Here is a 9,248-nt window from a genome sequence, read left to right on the forward strand (position 1 = left end):
AAATCCCAAAGCATCTTACTGATGCTTATTTCAAGAAGAAGAAGCTCCGGAAGCCCAGACACCAAGAAGGTGAGATCTTCACCACAGAAAAAGAGGTAAGTTTTCTATTTCTGTCGTCTCCTGTAATAAGCATTGACCCTTCTAGTTGGGAGTGAAAACAAACAGACCTAAGCATTGTTGCATAAAAATAAGGAGAAAATAGAAAGTAAATAATGAGAAATGTCTGGCAAGTGCTTGTTTTCTTATAAAGTAAGTAGTTTTAAGGGGCTAGGAGCTCATCTTAGAATCTTAAGATTTCGGTAAAACCCTTTAGGAATCACTGCTGTCATTGCATTCAGAATTTATTTATCCTTGATGTGTATTAAAGGATGAAAAGGGCTGGGTATGGTAGCTCACACCTCTAATCCTAGCACTCTGGGAGGCTGAGGCGGGTAGATTGCCTGAGCTCACAGGTTCAAGACCTGCCCGAACCTCCATCTCAAAAAATAGCTAAGCGGGCTCAGTGCCCATAACTTAGTGATTAGTGCAGGGCACTGGTCACATACACAAGGGCTGACAGGTTTGAACCCAGCCCAGGCCTGCTAAACAATAATGACAACTACCCAAAAAAAAAAAAAAAAGGCATTGTGGCAAGTGCCTGCCGTCCTAGCTACTTGGGAGGCTAAAGCAGAGAATCGCTTAAGCCTAAGAGTTTGAGGTTACTGTGAGCTATGATAGCATAGCGCTCTACTGAGAGCGACATAATAAACTCTCAAAAAAACCCAAAAAGTAGCTGGGTGTTGTGGTGGGTGCCTATAGTCCCAGCTACTTGGTAGACTGAGGTAAGAGTTACCTAAGCCCAAGAGTTTGAGGTTTCTGTGAGCTCTGACGCTACAGTGCTCTATCAGGGGTGACAAAGGAAAACTCTGTCTTGAGGGAAAAATTTTTTTTTTGCATTCTTTTTTTTGGGAGGCTGTTTGACTTTGTTACCGCTGGTAGAGCACTGTAACATCATAGCTCACAGCAACCTCAAACTCTTGGGCTTAATTGACCCTCTTGCCTTAGCCACCGGAATAGCTGGGATTATAGGCGCCCACCACAATGCCCAGCTATTTGTAGAAACAGACTGGTCTCAGGCTGCTCTCAAACCTGTGAGCTCAGGCAGTCCACCCACCTCGGCCTCCCATAGTGGTAGGATTACAGGTGTGCCACCGTGCCTGATCAGAATCACTATTTATGTTAATGAAATAGGTTTGTGGGTTTGGTGGGCATTTTTTGTTTTTTTGACACAAGAGTCTCACTTTGTCACCCTTGGTAGAGTGCTGTCACATCACAGCTCACAGCAACCAAAGTGATTTTCTTGCCTTAGCCTCCCAAGTAGCCCAGCTATTTTTAGAGATGAGGTCTTGCTCCCAAGTAGCCCAGCTATTTTTAGAGATGAGGTCTTGCTCTAGCTCAGGATGGTCTGGAACTCCTGAGCTTGGCCAATCTGCTCACCCCAGTTGGGATTACAGGTGTGAGCCACCATGCCCAGCCTTGGCAAAAACAGGTTTTTATTGTTAGTTGCCTTTAATGTTTCTAACTATTACGGGGAATGAGTACTTGTGAGATAGGATTTCTTAGTTGACTGGGTAATTTGGTACATTTGTCTATTTTCAAATGTTTAATTCTCTCTTTTTTAGAAATATGAGATAACAGAACAGCGCAAGGTTGATCAAAAAGCTGTGGACTCGCAAATTTTACCGAAAATCAAGGCTATTCCTCAGCTCCAAGGCTACCTGCGATCCGTGTTTGCTCTGACAAATGGAGCTTACCCTCATAAAATGGTGTTTTAAATTTCTTAAAAAGAACCTAATTAAATGGCTAATGGATTTTTGTTTGTGGCTCTTTTAGTCTTACCTGCTTAGAGCTGTAGCTTGCCCTTGCCAGCTTCCTAGGGCTTTTGCTGCTACTGGAAAGAAAGGGCATTGGAGGGAGTGGTGTCTGCAGTAGAGCCTGCTCCTTGTCAGCTTAGAAGTAACATTTTAGGCTTCAGATTTATTCTAGTGTCTGACTTTAGTTATTTACCCATTCTCTGCCAATATAAATAGTGGCATTTTCTCATTCATTCTACCAAATATGGGCCAGAAACAACCATGGCTTCTTCAGAACACAAACTCTGTTATACCCCCTTCTTTTTTTAAGAGTAAGAACAACTGAGTTTTTTGCTCTGTTACCCAGGCTAAATGTAGTAGACCCCTGGGTTCCAGCAATCCTTCTGCCTCCACCTTTAACCTCTTAGGATTATAGGTGTGAGCTGCTAGGCCCAACCCCATAATGCAGTTTTGATGTAGTTTGGTTGGGGCCGGGTTCAAACCTGCCACCCTCGGTATATGGGGCTGTCGCCCTACTCACGGAGCCACAGGCACCACCCCCTATAATGCAGTTTTGAAGCAAATCTTTTTTTTTTTTTTTTTTTTTTGAGACAGAGCCTCAAGCTGTCCCCCTGGGCAGAGTGCCATGGCATTACAGCTCACAGCAACCTCCAACTCCTGGGCTCAAGCGAGTCTCCTGCCTCCGCCTCCCAAGTAGCTGGGACCACAGGCGCCCGCCACAACGCCCGGCTATTTTTTGGTTGCAGCCGTCATTGTTGTTTGGCGGGTCCGGGCTGGGGATTCGAACCCGCAACCTTAGGTGTATGTGGCTGGCGCCTTAGCCGGTTGAGCTATAGGCACCGAGCCTGAAGGAAATCTTTTTGAGATAATCTTGACCTGTTGCCCTATTTGGTGTCATGGCTCACAGCAACCTGAAACTCTTGGGCTTAAGCGATTCTTTTGCCTCAGCCTCTTGAGTAGCTGGAACCATAGGCACCTGCCACAATGCCTGGCTATTTTTTGGTTGCAGTTTGTCATTGTTTAGCAGGCCCAGGCCTGGCTCAAACCCACCAGCTTTGGTGTATGTGGCTGGCGCCCTACTCATTGAGCTATGGGTGCCAAGCCATTGAAACAAATCTTAACATGGCACTATTAATACCTTTAGCTCCCTGTCCCTCTTAAATATAAATACAGTTGCAAAATAATCATGGCCACAAGACCTTCTGATTGGCCCCATATCTCCACCCTACTCTTTATCCCTTATTATTTTCTCAGGGATGGGACAGTCTCTGTTACCCAGGCTGTGATGGTGTCAACCTATGTCACTGCAACCTCAAACTGATGGGGGTCAAGTGATCTTGGCTCAGTCTCCTGAGTAGCTGGGACTATAGGCTACTTTTTAGAATTTGTTCAAGCTGGTCTCAAACTCACTGGCTTCAAGCTCTCTAACCATATATGTTTGGATTATAGACTGGCCAAATTTTTTCTTTTTCTTTTTTTTTTTTTTTGAGACAGTCATGTCACTTCACAGCAACCTCAAACTCTGGGCTTAAGCCATTCTCTTGCTTCAGCCTACCAAGTAGCTGGGAGTTAGAGGCACCAGACACAACACCTTTTTTTTGTTGTTGTCATTATTTAGCAGGCTGGGTTCAAACCCATCAGCCCTGCTGCATGTTATCGGCACCCTAACCACTGACCTACCAGCATCAAGCCCCAAATTTCTTTGAACATTTGGCTAATAGGTTGTATCTGCTTCTGTAGCATTTAATGTTATGTTACCCTTTAATAGAATGCACCATTCTTTACTTAGGAGAGTTAAAAGATAATTACTATCACAAACTATTTCATATATCATTTGTCAGGATCTTGGGGCCATTTATATGGATCCTACTTTGAGAACCACTGCCCTAGTTCCTTTGCCTTGTTCCAAAAGTGGAATCAAACATACCCTTTTGACTTGTTTTGACCAATAGAATGTGGCATAAATGGCTCAGTGCCCATAGCAGTGGTTACAGTGCTGTCTGCATATTAGCCCTTGCCAGCTAAATGACAACTCTTCCCAAAAATAACTAGCCAGGTGTTGTAACGGGTGCCTGTAGTCCTAGCTATTTGGGAGGCTGAGGCAAGAGAATCACTTAAGCCCAGGAGTTTGAGGTTGCTGTGAGCTGTGATGCTACTGCACTCTTTATCAACGGTGATATAGTGAAACTCTCTCTCAAAAAAAATAAAGGCGGCTCGGCGCCTATAGCTCAACCGGCTAAGGCGCCAGCCATGTACACCTAAGGTGGTGGGTTCGAATCCCCAGCCCGGACCTGCCAAACAATGACGGCTGCAACCAAAAAATAGCCAGGCGTTGTGGCGGGCGCCTGTAGTCCCAGCTACTTGGGAGGCAGAGGCAGGAGACTCGCTTGAGCCCAGGAGTTGGAGGTTGCTGTGAGCTGTAATGCCACGGCACTCTACCCAGGGGGACAGCTTGAGGCTCTGTCTCAAAAAAAAAATAAAGGCATAAATGATGTATGTGGATCATCTAAGCGTAGGCCTTGTGCTGTTGCCATTCTTGCCCTTTTGGGACACTGCTACAACCTTGTGAAGAAACAAAGGCTCACCTTCCTGAGGACAAATGAGACCATAGGGAGAGGCCCTGCCTTGCAAGAGGCAACTCCAATCACCACCTACAAGTGAGGCCACCTTAGGCTGGCCAGCCAGCCACTTGAATACCTAGGCCAGAGCAGCAGAGCCCAACCCAAAATGCTGACCCACAGAATTATAAGCACATAGAACAGTTTTTCTAGCCATTTGACTACAGTAACTGACCTGTGTATCCTTTGAAAAAGAACTGGGAGATGTACAATAGTTAGCAATAGTCATCTCAAAGGAATAAATTTTCTTTTGCTCATCTATGTGATCCTTCTAAAAGTACACACGTCTATAACAAAGATAAAAAAAAAGATTAAAAAGCAAATGGCAGAAGAGTCTAAAAATTTTTTTTGTAGTTTTTTTTTGGCCAGGACTGAGTTTGGACCTGCCACCTCAGGTATATGGGGCTGGAGCCCTACTCCTTTGAGCCAAGGGCACTGCCCTATAAAATTCTTTATAGTATAGTTATACAAATATTTGAAATATCCATAAATAAAAAACTTAAAAATACACCCGAATTCCTGACCCACAGACCTGTGAGATGGTAAGATGACTTGCCTCAAGTCAGGGGTTCTCAACCTGTGGGTCAATGACCCTTTCACAGGGGTGGCCTAAGCATCCTGCATATCAGGTATTTACATTATGATTCTTAACAGTAGCAAAATTACACTTAAGAGGTAGCAACAAAAATAACTTTATGGTTGGGGGGGTTACCACAACATGAACTGTATTAAAGGGTTGCGGCATTAGGAAGGTTGACAACCACTGCACTAAGTATTGGGAGATGTTATGTGTAGCAGAAAACTGAAGCAGAGCTCCAGGATATAGTATCTCAGGGTTTGCCAAGGTCCCTGGATATTCAAAGCCCCAAGGTAACTGAAGTGATAGTTGACTGGTCACCTCTGAGATGGCCTCTTTTCCAGTGTACTTGGTTCCTACAGCTCTAGTGCATCTGTGCAATGCTGTTGTAATAAATTTTGGGGCTCGGTGCCTGTGGCTCAACCGGCTGGGGTGCCAGCCACATACACCTAAGGTGGCGGGTTCAAATCCAGCCTGGGCCCACCAAAACGACGACGGCTGCAACCAAAAAATGGCCAGGTGTTGTGGCAGGCGCCTGTGGTCCCAGCTGCTTGGGAGGCTGAGGCAGGAGACTTGCTTGAGCCCAGGAGTTGGAGGTTGCTGTGAGCTGTGATGCAATGGCACTCTACCCAGGGGGATAGCTTGAGGCTCGGCCTCAAAAATAAATAAATAAATAAATAAATAAATTTTGGAATTTGCTCCTTAAGACAATACAAATTTATTCTACAGTTTTGAAAGTCAGAAGTTCAAAAATGCATTTTAGCTGTCAAGGAGGGCAGGACTGCTTCCTTCTGGAGACTCGAGGTGCAAATCTCCTTAGCTTTTTCCACTTGTACTTGGTGGATACCCATATTCCTTGCTTGTGGCTTCATTCATTCATCATTCATTCATTCATTCATTGGAGTGGGTCTCAAACTTCTGAGCTGAAGCAATCCTCCATCCTCAGTTTCTCTAGTAGCTGAGATTATAGGTATGTGCCACTGTACCTGACTTAATGAGATGTCTCTCCCAAAGAAAATCATTCCTTTTTCATTCTTTATAGCTTATAAGTCCAGTTTCTACTTCTGTTCTGACATTGTTTCCTCCCTGACTCATCCTAGGTTTTTCTTTTTTCTTTCTTTTTTTTTTTTTGCAATTTTTGGCCGGGGTTGGGTTTGAACCCACCACCTCCAGCATATGGGGCCAGCGTCCTACCCCTTTGAGCCACAGGCACTGCCCCGCTAGGTTTTTCTTAAACGGACCTTTGGTTGCAGCCGTCATTGTTTGGCAGGCCCAGGCTGGATTTGAACCTACCATCTCAGGTGTATGTGACTGGCACCTTAGCTGCTAGAGCCACAGGCGCCGAGCCTCATCTGAAGATCTTTAATCACATCTGAAAAGTCTTTTACTTTGAAAAGTAGCATTCCTACCTCAGCGCCTATAGTTCAGTGGTTAGGGCACTGGCCACATGCACCAGGGTTGTCAGGTTCAAACCCAGCCTGGCCTGCTAAACAACAACACAAAAAAATAGCCAGGCGTTGTGGCCGGCACCTGTAGTCCCAGCTGCTTGGGAGGCTGAGGCAAGAGAACCACTTGAGCCCGAGTTGGAGGTTGCTGTGAGCTTTGATGGCACAGCACTCTACCTAGAGGGACAAAGTGAGACTCGGTCTCAAAAAAAAAAAAAAAAAAATTCGAGTCCAAGTCAGTTGGAAATAGTTAATCCCAAAGTTAACAGCTTTCAGAGTTAGATGAGCTTGGATTTGAATCTGGCTTTGATGTAATTTGCTTACCTTTTAGATAACCAATGTAACAATGGTAAATGTTATAATTCTGACCATGTGCGAAACACTTAAAAGTACGCACTTTTTTAAAGTTCCTTTATTGAGATAAGATATATATGTGACATAAAATGGTAAGTTTTTTTTCATTAAAGAGACAGGGTCTCACTTTGTCGCCCAGGCTGGAGTGCAGTGGCATGAACATAGTTTATTTCAGTTTCAAACTCCTGGGCTGGCCACATTCTATCATTCCACTCTACATCCACGGGTAAGCCTTTATTTTGCACCCACTTATGAGTGGGAACATGTAATGCTTGTATTTCTGTGTCAGGCTTGTTTTATTTAAGATAATGACTTCCAGCATGGGAGCAGTGGCTCAGCACTTTGGGAGACCAAGGCAGGAGGACCAGTTGAGGCCAGGAACTTTAGACCAACCTGGGCAATAATGAAACCTGGTCTCTACAAAAAAAATTTTAAACATGGTATATAAGGCTCAGCACCTGTGGCTCAAGTGGCTAAGGCACCAGTCACATACACCTAAAGTGGCGGGTTCGAATCCAGCCCGGGCCCGCCAAACAACAATGACGGCTGCAACCAAAAAAATAGCCGGGCATTGTGGTGGGCGCCTGTGGTCCCAGCTACTTGGGAGGCGGAGGCAGGAGACTCGCTTGAGCCCAAGAGTTGGAGGTTGCTGTGAGCTGTGATGCCATGGCACTCTACCCAGGGGGATAGCTTGAGGCTCTGTCTAAAAAAAAAAAAAATGGTATATAAAACCAGTACCTTGTACCCCATGATTGCATTAATGTACACAGCTATGATTAAAAAATTTTTTTTAAAGATAAGTGGGCTGGGCATGGTGGCACAAACCTGTACTTTCAGGTACTTGGGAATCTGAGGCGGGAAGAGCTCTTGAGCCTAGGAGTGTGAGGTTGCAGTGAGCTATGATGATACCACTACACTCTAATCTGGGCAACATAGTGAGATCCTGTCTTGGAAAAACAGACTGGGGTGGGAGGTAGGATTTGGATACAGATACACATCAAGAGGAGACAATACAGAAAGAAAGGAAATGATAGTCATCTGTAAATCATGGAGAAAGGTCTGGAATAGATGCGTCCCTCACAGTGCTCAGGAGGAACCAATTTTTCTTGGTTATAAAGATAGCTATCATCACTTTGAAGATGGGAATAGATAGGTGGAATAACTTGTTTGTGGTACTGATAATATGCATAGATAAGAGCTGGGACCCAAACACAAGCAGATTGATTCAAACTACTGAAGTCTCTTCCATCATCCTCACATTCAGTTAACTCATACACACTGGTTACCAACTTTTTTTTTTTTTTTTTTTTTAAACAGAGTCTTACCTCTATCACCCTGGGTAGAGTCCCCTGGCATCAACCTCAAAATCCTGAGCTCAAAGAGATCCTCTTGCCTCAACCTCCTGAGTAGCTGAGACTATTTTTAGTGCAGATGAGGTCTTGCCTTGTTCAGTCTGGTCTGGAACTCCTGAGCTCAAGTAATCCACCTGCCTCGTCCTCTCAAAACACTAGGCTTACAGGTGTGAGCCCCCATGCCTGTCCTTGGTTACCAGTTTTAAACACAAAATCCTCGGGGAATGCCCAGCCATAGACCAGCTGCCTAGAGTTGAATTACTTGATTGAAGTAGCTTCCTTGTCTTTTCTGAAAGAGAAAAGCTGCCAGTCTCCTTGAGAATTGGACCCCCCCAAAGTAACCTCTTGGATAGAGCTGGCACTCAATGAATACTGAAGGAACAAAAACATAGTGTTTACTTTTCCTTGTGTGAAAACTCTATGACAGGCTCAGTGCCTGTGACTCAAGCAGCTAAGGCGCCAGCCACATACACGTGAGCTGGCGGGTTCGACTCCAGCCCGGGCCCGCCAAACAACAATGACGGCTGCAACCAAAAAATAGCCTGGCGTTGTGGCGGGCACCTGTGGTCCCAGCTACTTGGGAGACGGAGGCAGGAGACTCGCTTGAGCCCAGGAGTTGGAGGTTGTTGGGAGCTGTGATGCCATAGCACTCTACCCAGGGCGACAGCTTGAGGCTCTGTCTTTAAAAAAAAAAAAAAAAGACAACTCTATGACAATGTCTTTTGCCCACACGGTTCCTTTGTGCGACTGGGGAATGTTTGCAAATTTCCAAATCAGAATTGGAAATCCCTGTACAGCAAGACCTCTACTGCCCACGAGGTGGCGCTGAAGGACATCACATCTTTCAGAGCTCCCTGATGCGGCAATTAATGCTGCTTCATCTTGGAGCTTTTCTTTTCTTATTTTTTCTTTTTCTTTCTTTCTTTCTTTCTTTTTTACTTTGATTGTTCACATTTTTTTTTTTTTTTGAGACAGAGCCTCAAGCTGTCCCCCTGGGTAGAGTGCCGTGGCATTACAGCTCACAGCAACCTCCAACTCCTGGGCTCAAG

This window comes from Otolemur garnettii, unplaced genomic scaffold, assembly GCF_000181295.1.
Source record: "Otolemur garnettii isolate 467f Iridium unplaced genomic scaffold, OtoGar3 scaffold00038, whole genome shotgun sequence".
NCBI classification, from domain to species: domain Eukaryota; kingdom Metazoa; phylum Chordata; class Mammalia; order Primates; family Galagidae; genus Otolemur; species Otolemur garnettii.